We start from the raw sequence: 13,900 nt of genomic DNA, 5'->3' as shown, positions 1-13,900 counted from the left end.
AGATAACAATATTCCAGAATTAAAATAAAGCATAAAACATTCTAAACTATGTGTCCAACTCCATGTAGCATTCTTTTAACTCTGCCCAAAAATGCTCAAACTCCACCCCAATGTACTATTTCAAGCTCATTGTGAATTATAGGAGATCCGAAATCATTTCTATTTGTAGTACAGTTGGATGAAATCAATTATTCCCTGTAATCATCCATTTCAGACTGTGAAGAGACTGATGTTTCTCAATTAGATTATTGACAGAAATATTTGCTCTAAGGATCGCTATTTTAACTCACATTTCCCCATTACAGAGAACTTCCAGAAACATTTACAAACATGCAGCATAAAATAAGTATAAAATGAAGTATACCATGCAATCTTCATACATAAACATTAGACACGGGGGCAATGGGTCGTACTAAAGAGCTCAGTGACCCTCACTGACTGTTATAGTGAGTGTATGCCACGTTAGCTACGAGCTGCGGGGCCGCACAAGCTCAAAGAATGAGGCTAGAAAGTTCAGAAGTACCAGGAGAAACCAGAGAACCTGGAGGAAACCCATGCAAACTGTAATGGCCTACACTCCATGCATTTTATTTACCTGATCACAGCGTCCTATTCGACATTGCTCCTCTCCTCCATGCTCGGCGGCCGCTCTTGCTGTTGACGCTCCTAGTGTGCGCGCGCTGACCCTTGCTGTCTTAAATGGCGAGTGCACCCCAAAATGATGTTTTACCAAGCCTTTTGGGTATTTAAGTTCCTCCCCTATCCATGCTCTTTGCCAGAGCAATTTGGTTCACTAGTGTTCCCTGAGTTCCTAGTTTATCTGCCTTCTTTATATATTGGATTTCCAGTGATTTGACCTCAACCTGTACCTTGACCATCTGGCCCGCCACCTGCCCTGACCTTTTGCCTTGTTGCCAGTGATGAACCTTTCCCTCCTGCCCTGGCCATTTGCTGCAATACCCGTGACAAACCTATGCTCCCTACCCTGATCTTTTGCCATACCTGACCATGCTATAGTCACTACACCTATTATGTTGGCCATCAACAAGGGAGACTACTCTCAGGGCAGCGACCTGGGGTTTCCCTGCAGTGAAGTCCAGATCCCTGCACTAAGGTTAAAGGGTGAAGACCAGGGGTTCCCTTAGACTCCACTCCCTGGTTTAGCCCCATATACAATCCCTCAGTGACAAGGTGGGTTCACACCGTCCTCTGCTGGCCCCGTGACAGATTATCCTACGGGTTCCATGACACAAACACTTTGTTAGATTCTAACCCGACTGCCTGACTTATCAAGATCCAGCACTTTGGTGACCCCCATGCGTGCCAGTTATTGACTTTTATTGTAATTTTTTTTTACAATGTTTTTTTCCTAGTCAAACATATACAAGGTCATCCCCGAAGAGCAGCTTACGCCAGTTTGTTGTCGACTAAAGAAGGTCAAAGTACAGACTCCCATAAATTCCTGCAACTGCCATCTCGGTAGTAGCAGATATATCCAGTAATGAAATAGTTTATATCTGATAATCAATGTATATTAGGAAAATGTTGTGAATTAAAAAGTATACATCAAAGGTGGAGCAACACTTACCATTAATGCAAAGAATTCTAGCCTGAAGCTACACGGAGATATAAGTTACATATAAGATTCTCTGACATCTCTGATCCAGTACTTCAAGTTCTGTCTTGTTCTTCACTTTATTCGAAGAAGAGAAAAAAAAAATTCTTGATAATTCAATGTAGTTATTGAAATTCACAACCTTCTGGAATGTAGTATTCGGGTGAATTGATTTGCATACATTGAAGTTGATTTAGTGTTCAACATTCAAAAATAAATTATGTTTGTTGGCATTATGAAGAAAATAAATGAAGGCAAAATGATCCATTAGTTGTGCCCTGCTGGTTATTGAGGAGAAATCTTGTATCTTTAATTATATGGAAGGCAGAAGACATCAACAACCTGATCTATTCAAATATCTATTGACGTAAAGTGACAGGCAACGCGTTTTGGGACTGTGACTTTTTTTAGATAATTTACAAACTGCTTGGAGACCATATGGTCCTCCGGTTATATAAGAAACAGCAGCTAGAATTTCATAGAGCACAACCCCAAAATTGTGATGATGATGTCTATTCCTGCTCTAATAACATTGTCTCTGCAATTAAACAAGATTGGGGATAGTGCCGCATGGAGCGTCTTTGTGCGCTGTTTGTTTAGTTTTAGATTTTCCATTTTGGTGAATAACTTGGGTCTGTCATGATGATGCTGGATTTCTAATCAGTAATGGTCACGCAATTTCTACTAAATGGAAAAGTGTCATTGGCTTTAAAGAGGTTGTCTGGTTTAGAAAACACACAAAAATTCTCTCACGGCTCCGGTCATGGAATAGCGGCCGAGCTGCAGTACCGCACCTATTCAAGAGAATAGGAGCAGAGCTGCAGTTCTGCAGCATGGCTGCTATGCAATGTACAGAGCCAACTACTTCCGACTCCATACATTGCTTACTGTGCAATGACATCCGGTGCCCGTAAGCAGCTGGAACAGCTGATTGATGCGGTCGATAGGTCATCAGTTGTCCGGTAGTGGAGAACCCCTTTAAGGTGGATTATGGTAGATATTACTACAGCTACTGAAGCCAGACTAATGATGTGAATTCTTTTATATTATTTTACTGGGCAACTTGCAGCTCATTTCACATCAACAAATATGTGTTTTTGCTAATAATTTCTGAACAGCAACATATCAACTTTTCTATCATTATTATTATTAGTGGCTGCAACTAGGGGAAGTTTACTGCATACCGTTCTATTATTGGGCTCATTATGTACATAGTATGCAGTAAGCTCCTTAGCTCCCCCTGGTGCTGGCTGCAGTATCTTGTTTTTTACTCTGTCTATGCAGAAGCTTTGGAGCTCTGTATATATATAAAAAAAAACTCTGTCTGCTATAAAAAATATACTAAGAAATTTCTCAGCACCGAATTTTGGATCTATTAAGATTAAAAAAAAACTAAACAAAACGATTCAAGGGTTGACATTTGCTTTATGCTATGACATAGGGCCAGTATGCTTTAGAGAATGTTTGAGGCCTTTAAGAAATGGTCAGAGCCAATGTAAAAATTGTCACCAAGATGTGACTTGGTGAGCCTTTAAATAAACACGTATGGAAGACGCTCATCATGTGCAGTTCATTATATAACACTGGGCTATATATTTAGGAGTGTTTTCCTTGAGGCAATCATTCACTTTCAAACAGGAACATGCAGTTCTTCAAGATCATGCCAAAATGCGGCTCTGCTCCCAGTCTTCAGAAAGAAGATAATCTCAACCATCACGTATGAAATTGTGTCAAAGTGAGCTAATTCCACTGTTCAGTCTCCACATATTCTGGCGTGCCTTCAATCCTTCTAACCACAAGCTACACATACACAGAAAGATCTCTATTTAGGAGATGGCTACATGGACAGCGTTTACTGATGTCCAAGGTGTTCTTTCATCGTGCATTTTGGATATAATTCTGTGTTTCCTAAAGCGTACCTTCAGCCAAAATGAAAACATGACTGAGCTTCTGTGTAGTAACTATTTACAGGCTTTCAATATAGTTTTTGCTCCTTAGTTTCTGAGACAGGAAGTAGCTGTTCAAGGCTATATTTTCCGTCACCTGGTCACCCAGAAGGTCATCCTCCCACTATCAACTTTTTATGACAGTCAATCACAGATAGAGAGAGACATGGACATGTCATGAAGGTCAAATTGGTGGAAGTCTGTTAGATAGTACACCCATTAATGTTAAGAGTCCCAGCACGAATTGCTGTGAATGAGTCCTAGCGCTGATTTAAGTATATCTACAGTTCGAAAAAAAATTACTTCTGATCCAAGAGACATGTCTAAAGATTTCTTAGTAAGTGTCCAGATGATTCCAATAAACTCAGAGGTCTACATAAAAATTCTAATTCTCCGCCACTGCCCTGCAATCCACTTAAATCTAAGTCCAAAGGAAATCATTTTTCAGTCAGTGGCATACGTAAGGAATAGAGGCCACTATAACAAAGATAAAAATTCACTACAAGTGTACTGAAAGAATGTTGAAATAGCGCTTCATAGGGCAACAGCCTAGTAAAACAGAAATCCGGGGAATGGATTCCCTTATGCTTCTCCCTCTGAAATGGGCACGGTCACCTTTTCGTGAGGGGAATAAATTAAAGACCTTATACCATTATATTACCATACAAAAGGTGAACGCTTGTTTTGCGCAAAAAGGATGTAAGGACCACCCCACATCATCTCATCATGTGACCAACCACTTCTTAAAGTCACGTTGTAGGGTTTATGCCGAAGAATAGACTGTTTTACTAGTAGCGCTAAACATTTTTTGTCTGGGTGCTGATTAGTTAAAGAGGTGCTGTGTGATTTTGGGGTGAGAGGTTTACGATAAAAGAGGCAATATGAGGGTTAGTTTGATCGGGCATGAGGAGCATGGTGAGGGTGGGCACGGAGTTCCGGGAGAGGACAAGATGCAACAAATTTCTTGCATCTTTCTCCAGCAGGCTTTAAGCTAAGACTGGTGTGAAAAGCCAGTCTTAAATCTGGGCCATATAGTATACCTGCTGCTGCAGCCTTCCTTCTCCGGGCTCCCTGGTCTGTTAACATGCAATCTGGGAGCAACGAAATAATGAAGGATCACTTCTGGTGGCACTGCTGGATGAGAAGCCTCCAATAGGCTCGATGTCAAGTTCCAATAGATTTATTAGGTGCAAGAATTGCAAACGCATTACGAAACCGTAGTGGTCTCTTTATCAGGTTATTACATGTGTCAGGATGCCTCCGCGCCCCCCCCCCCCCTACAATGTAGAAAATTGGATTCTTTCTCATGGGGGTTGTTTTGATTTCCTATGAATCAACACTACAGGGTAATGGATTCACCAAATTGACTAAAAAAGTTTTCACGTTTTAACGAGGCTAAAACAAACTAAATTGTAAAAAAAAACTTACCTTAGCAATTGTGTGTCATTCCCACGCTGCCGTTCACCTTCGCTCCTTTGTCCTTCCTGTTCATTATCTATACGCAATGACATGGCGTTCATGAGACATTACATGATTGTGGCAGACAATTGAGGCTTACCACTAAACAGCGGTGATTGTCTGCCATGGTGACATTTCATGGACGCCAGATCATAAAAGATCGCAAAAAAAGATAAACAAAAAGTAACGAGGCGCGGCGGACTGGGAAAGGATACATATATTACAATTTAGTTTGGTTTTCATATTAAAACTTAGTTAAAAATCTCTGCAAAACCCCTTTAAGTCGACCATACTAACTGGCTACTGTGTTATGTAGAATACAGACTGTCATAAAAGCTTCTGATGGGCTTAACAACCGATGAATTCCCCCTGCTCCCCAGCTGCATGACCAGAATCCTCCTGCTTGTAAGGGGTGCGTCCCCGACAATAACAATTCAAGTTCACCATTTTAATAAAGGGAAGATGCAAAGATAAAGTTTTTTAAATCAATGTTTTTTTATCTTTTTGACTTTGATATAAAGCCATGTAGCTATTGATTTCTGCTTTAGCAAAAATATCCAGATGTAAAGCTAAATAATTAACACAGATCAAGAACAGCTAAAGTCTATTGTTGAAATGATTACAACTTTACGCCCATGATATCCAAATCTCCATTTTCTCCATGCGAGCAGCTGTTAAAATAGGGACCGTTCAAAGGGGCTATCAACATTTCCACAAAGATGCTATAATACTTTCATTATCTCTTTAGCTTAATTATACTCCAAAGGGTCTGGATCAGCAAATACATGAAATATCTAAAAAGTGTATGTAGCTAGCTAATCCAAGGCAAATTATGGGTTAGTCTCACTGTCCCCAACCTGCCAAAATGGCTTTTAAGCAGAAAGCCCCTATTATCAGAATCAGAGGGCCTACATTCTGCCAGTCGTTGGACACATAGCACAGCCCATTTCTGAATTTCCGTCGCTCTGTGCCTTTGTAGCAAATTATACATTTAAAGTAACACAGTCATTTGCAGATATAAATAATACCTGTCCAGCCACATTGTTTCTAGGAGATTTGGAAACACAAATAATTCTGTATCTAACGCCAAGTTATGGGTGTTGCCACCCAGATGATAATTATATTGAGACTTAGAGAAATTGCTTAGACATGCCTGAGGATAAGTTTAGATTTTCTTTAGGAACGCCTTGTAAGGTACCAGCAGAAATTCCTTTGAAGTCATGCGTATGTGACATATAACATGAGGTTTCATTGGTGGACTCTGTTTTTGTGTAGTAACCATGAGCAGTCTTTTTAAAGGGAAAGTCTATTAGAAAATGCCATATAATTTAATCAGATTAAAAAAAATTTGTTGCTATTCTCATAAAATCTTGTAATATTCCTGTTTTTACGCTTGCTACTAGAGCAGTCACAATAGGCTGACACTTCTGTTTTCTGTAGCTCACTCCTCAGCTTTGCTGTATAGATTGGGACAGAATGAGCAGAGTCATATCATTATCATAATAGGCTGTTGGATTTCTTGACAGCTCTCTTGTATGGCCGGAGGTGTAGGTAAGGTAGGATAGTAACACTATACACACAGATACGGCTCCGTAAGCAGTTTCCCTGTCACTCCCTGGTCTCTGTACACCATCACTTCTTGAAGTCTTTAATAATGTTTGACATTTTCTGTCAATTTACTCACATTCCTTGCAGCTGCCATAAAGCACCCACACCCTGCTGCACTATGTATACAGACAATACTGGAAGGAAGTGTGTATCATTAACACGGCCACCCACTGCTATAAGGTCATCTTTGGGAGAAACGACTGTTGGATATGGGTTGTCCAAAGTATCCTGGTCTCAGGTTCCCTTTAATTATTCCAAACAAGAAGTTCTTATTTTTTTGCATTAACTTCCTATCGTACACAGATTTCCCAGGTTAGGGAGATTTATGTAAGAGCCAGGGGCTCTTGTCATATAATGGCCATGAGAATAGCATGAGCAGGAGGATCTTGTGCAGTCCAGTTGAATAGCTTCCAGCCTTGTTATTGTGAACAGCAGAAGGATCAAATATGTGAATACTTTTTGTTTTTTAACCACATGCATTTTTGTGGCTCCGTGGGCTTATGTCACTGCTGCTTTCTCTATATGCAGATGGAAACTATTGATATGTTTATATGTTTGAAGTAGAGCTGCCTTATATTGTCCCACCCTATACATTTCTAATATGTTCCGTCCACGCTCTTTAATGAGATAATTTTAATATTTCATAATAAAGAGTAACATATGAGAGGCTGCTGACTGACTGATTACACGCAGGGCCGACCGTACGTTAAATGGTGCCCTGTGGCGCCCCTCGTATGGTGTACTGTTACACAGTTTACAAATAGCAGTGTGTACTTAACAGTGTCATACAGGATGGTGCCCAGATAACAGAGCGTAGCAATCTGATTTCTGCAATACCCGGAGAAAGTACCAGATGGCGCAATTTCCCGGACAGCACCCCCCTTACCCATGCCTTTGGTTAGGGTTGAGGTACTCGGCTGGCCTCAGCACTTTCATGTCTCTAGCTGGTCCAGTGGTTGATTCCCTGGATAATGGCTAACTGGGGTGGAATCAAACCCAAAGGGAGTAGAAGGATTTACTTTTGCTATCGGCAACAAGAAACGTAAAAGTCTCTTAAACGTACCGGGAATTGTATAGCAAGGAGATGGAAACAGACGCATGGTCGGGCATTCCAGAAGTTGGCAACGGGAGTCAGGCGGTTACAGATGCGAGAGAGGGAGGTATATGGCCTATTTTAAGTACATACTGGAGTCCACATTATTAACTAAATAAGTGATCATAGGGTATTACTTTGTAGTGCATTTTGCATAGGTGATGTAGGAATATATGGTAAATTGGTAGTAGTATCTGTTATTTTTAATTTGTATATATCTAGGTATAATAAGTATATTTTACTATTATTCCTCTAAAAGGGCAAGTTATTTGTAGCTTCGACTAAGGTATTGCTCCCAATCCAAAAAACATTTGCTAATTACTTCCCTTCCCATGCTGCTTAAGGGTGCCTTTGGGTGTTTTGACGTGGCCCTGTATGGTGGGAGCTTGACAGGCATTTTTACGGGGGCAGTATGACTGGCACTTCTTATGGGGGCATCATGCAGGTGCTGTTTATGGATTTGTGACTGTCATTGCTATGGCAACTCTCTCTGATATGGGGCCCTGCAGCTGACATTTTAAAGGGGTTTTCCGGTCTTGAAATTTTTTACATGCAAGAAGATCGATCACTTACTAACGTACTGTCTGTAGCTGAAATGTCTGTAAGCCAGTCTCACATAACCATGCTCCTGGTGCGGATCTCCTGTTTGTGTGACATTCTATACACTGAACATGTGGTTATCTCCCCTCTCCTCCCTCCCTGTAGTATGGGACATCACACACCTCTTATGTCTGCTGCTCCCTGCTCTCCCCTCTGCTTTCTTGTCTCTGGAGGAATAATTTATTTATTTATTTTTTTTTGAAAGCCCGAGCCGTGCTTTCTATCACCCAAGTGCATAAAAAGTGCAGAGGTGCCACACAAAAAGTGCACAAGGATGCGGTCTATCGCAGCCCTTCTCTTAAAAGAGAGTTGCCCCGCATAACCATTCCCCGACCCTCCAAACCATAGGCCTAGAGGATTGAGGATCGATGATCCCCCCTCGCCGAAGCTTAGGGAGACCCAAACACACTCCTAGGCTTCTACCTGGGCTGCCACCCCAGTGTCCACCTAGAAGCCTGCATCAAGGTCGCACCTCCCCTCCGAAGAAGGGAGGCCGGGTTGCAGGGGAAAATGGAACCAGATAGCCACACATTTTCCTCCTAGACCTCAGGAGGGTCCCAAAAGGATCCCACATCCCAAAATCCTTGTGACAAACATGACAAACACAGAGTGAAAAAACAAAATTAAATAAGTAGATGTGCGCTGTGATACAACCTGGACATCCGCCAGGTATTAAAATTCCTCATCTCCCAGCCAGAAGGCTGGGAGAATAAAGGTGTGTGCTCAGAAGTGTGAAAGAGGAGTGCGTGCAAATGTGCCTTCACTCAGTGGGATCCCACCCCCAGTGAGTTAGGGCACCCCAGGGTAACCAGCCCTGGGGCACATAGCAACCCGGGCTCTAAACTACCCGACCTCCTTACCTCGATCCGGCGGACGGCTGGTCACCTACAAATGGTACCTTTAAACCAAGTGTGTACACCAGATCGATGACTGTTGTGGTTCCCTGCCCTCACCTCAGTGTTCTGTCATCCCCCTACGATGGCCGCTGTACCACCGGCAGGGATGATTACTAACCTCAGCTTGAGCAGGTACTACACTTGATCTTAGCCAAAAGGCAGAGAAGCGAGGAATAATGGAGGAATAATGTTTCACATGCTGGGCAGCAGATAATGCAGAGTCAGCGAGCAACAGAATAGCAGAGCAGACCGAGGGTAATTACAGCACTACCTTACAACTTGTAATAGAGGGGCACGCAGGTAGTTGCAAAAAGAATCAATGTCAGTGATAGAGGAGAGCAATGATGGGAACTACATTGGTAATCCCACCCAAAGTCTTGACAGCATCAACACAAAGGTGAACATAATATTGATACAAAAAAATAATTACTTCTGAGCTAAGGTGACATCATCTGCTGAGCATTCAGACACATATAGGTACTTTTTTGTGTTTTTTTATGAACTGGAAAACCCCTTTAATATTTTTCTATGCCACCTTATACATTTCTGTGTGTGCTGCCCAAGAGTTAGGCTCCATGCACACAAATTTATTTTTGCGGCCGCAATTTACCCTCAAATCTGCGGGTGAATTGCGGCCCCATTCATTTCAATGGGCCCATGCACACGACCGTGGTTTCCACGGTCCATGCATGGCCCAGGAGCCTGAACCGCAAAAAGAACGGACATGTCTTATTACGTCCGTGTTTTGCGGTCCAAGCTCATAGAAATTAATGCACGTGGCCCTGTGCATGGCCCGCGATTTGCGGGCGGCTCGCGGGTTACACTCTGTGGCCGTCCAAGCTGCAAATCACGGCCGTGCACACCACTACGGTCATGTGCATGAGGCCTTACTGTTTTTGTTGCCAGTGATAGGGAGATATCTTCTGTCAAAGAGTGTAGGGCTATGCTGCAAGAGTGAGGAGAGGCCAAAGAGTCCATGTGACAAACTCTGGAGAGGCAAGTCATAGATGGAAAAAGCCTTCATGACGGCATTGGCCACATGGAGAAGAAAGGGAAAGTGAATGCCTGAAATCTTCCTCTATGGCAAGGTACTGTTATTACGGCAGTATTTTGTGGCCACTATAGAAGGGTAACCAAACGTTCGACAAACTTCTGACATGTCATAGTGACATGTCAGAAGTTTGGATTGGTGGGGGTCCGAGTACTGAGACCCCCACCAATCGCTAAAACGAAGCTGCAGAAGCGCTCGTGTGAGTGGTCAGCCGTTTCTGTACGGCCTTTTCCGGAAATCAATGTATCAGAGTATGGGCTCAATAGAAAGTCTATGAGCTCGTACTCCGATACATCGGCTTTACGGAAAAAAGCAGCGCAAAAACAAAGCGGCTGAGTGCTCACACGAGCACTTCTGCCGCTTCGTTTTAGCAATTGCTGGGGGTCTCCGTGCTTGGGACCCCCAGCAATCAAAACTTCTGGCATGTCACTATGACATGTCAGAAGTTTGTCGACTGTTTAGTTACCCTTTAACAACTATATGGTAGTGTTGTCATGTCACTGTATGGTACGGTATTATTCGGTAACTATGGTGGTATGATTAAAGGGGTTGTCCGGTTTCAGCAAATTAATGTTATTTTATGTATAATAAACAGTTATACAATTTTCCAATATACTTTCTGTATTCATTCCTCTCCGTTTTCAAGATCTCTGCTTGTTGTTATTCAATTAGAACAATCATTGTTTACTTCCAGTGGATAGAATTCTGTCTATGGTCATGTGATGGACACACAGGCGCTGGGATCGTTAGAAGACACAGCTCTGATACACATACTGTAACTGTAACGAGCCGTGCACCTGTGTGTCCATCACATGACCAGGACAGAATTTTTTCCACTAGAAGGAAACAATGAATGTTCCTACTGAATAACAACAAGCAGAGATCTTGAAAACCATGAGGAATTAATGCAGAAAGTAAATTGGAAATTGGTATAACTTTTAATTATACAAAAAATAACATTGATTTGATTCAGCCTGACAACCCTTTGTCATTTTTTGAGGCATTAATTCAGTCATTGTAAGTGTTATTCAGTGACCGTATCATGGTATGATTTGGTCACTGTATGTCGGTATTACTCAGTCATGATATGGTGATATTATTTGGCGACTGTATAGCGATATTATTCAGTCACAGTATGGTGGCATTATTTGGTCATTGTATGGCAGTATTATTTATATATATTTATATATTATATTATACTATATATTCATTTGGGCCATTATTTGTTAAATAAATCAAGCATTCATATGATATTAGTTTGTAGCACAATTTTTGGATGACGAAATATGTGGTGTATTTGAAGTAGCTACAATTGATATATTGACGTATAATAAATATGTATAGATCCAAGTGTCTATGAAGAGGAAAATCAGGGGCTACAAGATACATCTGTTTCTGAGAAAGTTGGATGACCCTAAAAGGGTGATATCTATTATAGCCATCATTACCCCCACAAGGGTTGCCACTCAGCTTTTCTATAGATGTTCTCTAGTCATGACACAGTAATAAAGTCGAGATAACTCGTTTACATGTCAGGGCACGAGAAGCTTGTAATGAATTCCTGGATGTTTTTTCTTCACTGTGATACATTTCTACTCCATATTAATATGTTGTGGATGCCCTCTAGTGTTCTCACATGGGAATGATAGAAAATGGAAAGGTGAAAAAAAACCAGAGCTTTTAAAGGGAAAGTCTCATCTATTCAATATTAGTTTTATTAATAAGATGTAAGTCGGTAAAGCAGAAAAAATGTTTGTGTGGGGACAGCCATATTGGAGAAAGTCGCTTCCTTCCTGTAATGTGTGTGTAGACAGGGCAGCAACGTGTGTGGGGTTTATGGCAGCTGCAATAAATGGGTATCAATTGACAGAGAAATTTCATAAACTATTAGGCTGGGTTCACACGAGCATGTTACGTCCGTAATGGACGGAACGTATTTCGGCCGCAAGTTCTGGACCGAACACACTGCAGGGAGCCGGGCTCCTAGCATCATAGTTATGTACGACGCTAGGAGTCCCTGCCTCGCTGCCGGACAACTGTCTCGTACTGTAATCATGTTTTCAGTACGGCACAGTAGTTCCACGGGGAGGCAGGAACTCCTAGTGTCGTACATAACTATGATGCTAGGAGCCCGGCACCCTGCAGTGTGTTCGGTCCGGGACTTGTGGCCGAAATACGTTCCGTCCATTACAGACGTAATGTGCTCATGTGAACCCAGCCTTACAGTCTCCAAGAAGTGAAATGGTACAGCCCCCCTCCCAGAGTGACCTGGGAGTGACAGGGGAGCGGCATCCATATCCTTCTTTGTGTGTACAGTGTTACTATCCTGTCGTATCTAGGTCTCCAGCAGTTCAACAGAGCTGTCATTAAATTACCCACACTCTAACAATCATGAGATGACTATTATCATTCTGTCCCAGTCTATACAGCAAAGTTGACAAATGAGCTGCAGAAGACCGTAAGCATCAGCCTATTGTGACTGCTCTGGTGCCCAGTGTGAAAACGGCAATATTTAAAGATTTTGTTTTAGGTGGATAATAACAAGAATAAATAAAAAACACTTCCAAAATGTTTTAAAAATATATGTTTAATATTAAGACCTGATTTAAATAATAAGTCGACTGCGCTATTGATTCCTTCAAAACGACGGAACCCTGTCACAACGATGACAGACGGAAACCATTAGGCAGGTTTCCTTTTGACTTTCCGCTGAGGGGGTTAACCCGACGGAAACGTCCGATGGAACCCCTCAGCGGAAACTAACGCTGATGTGAACAGGCCCTAAAGCAGTGCCCTAGCAGCCATGCAACAGCTGGAGAAGACCAGGTTGGAGACCACTGCTTGAAAGGGCACTCCAATGAAGGCATGTAATATATATCAGGCATGTCATAAGGGTAGCATTGGTAAGGGTCTAGAAGCTGTTAGTCCAACAGGGTCCACAACTAATAACTGTAGGCACTGATTTTAATGGACAGATGACCACGCATGCACCTTTCCAATTTTATTATAAGTCCAAATTAGGGAAATCTACGAGCACATTTGTTAACAGGTTCTAGCATTGTTCTCACCCATACAAATAGAGAATCGATGCACGCAATATATCATATTGCCTGATGACTTGCAAACTACTAGTGACCACAGGGGTAATGCACCCTAGTTTTGTCACCCGCTGTTCAGATATGCATGTATAAACAAACCTACCACACAGAGGCGTAGCTAGTGGATTAGCACGGGGGGGGGGGGGTGAAACACATCTGAGTAGGCCCACACCCAGTGTGCCCCCACACACAGTATAATGACCCCACATAGTATAATGTCCCTATAGGTGCCCCTACACAGGATAATGCCCTTATGGTTGGCCCCGCACAGAATAATGCTCCCATAGCTGCCCCTACATAGTATAATGAACTCTTAGTGCCCTCCACATTGTATAATGACCCCTTAGTGCCCCCCCCATACAGTATATTGATCCCTTAGTGGCCCACACACAGTATAATGCCAGATAGCTGCCCCACACAGTATAATGTCCTATAGTGCCTCCACACACAGAATAATTCCCCCATAGCTGTCACCACACAGTATAATGACCCATAGCTGCCCACATACAGTATAATACCCCATAGCTGCCCCCAC

This window comes from Rhinoderma darwinii, chromosome 12, assembly GCF_050947455.1.
Source record: "Rhinoderma darwinii isolate aRhiDar2 chromosome 12, aRhiDar2.hap1, whole genome shotgun sequence".
In the NCBI taxonomy this organism is placed as follows: Eukaryota; Metazoa; Chordata; class Amphibia; order Anura; family Rhinodermatidae; genus Rhinoderma; species Rhinoderma darwinii.
The sequence above is the reverse complement of the archived record's forward strand: the minus strand, read 5'-3'. Positions refer to the sequence as shown.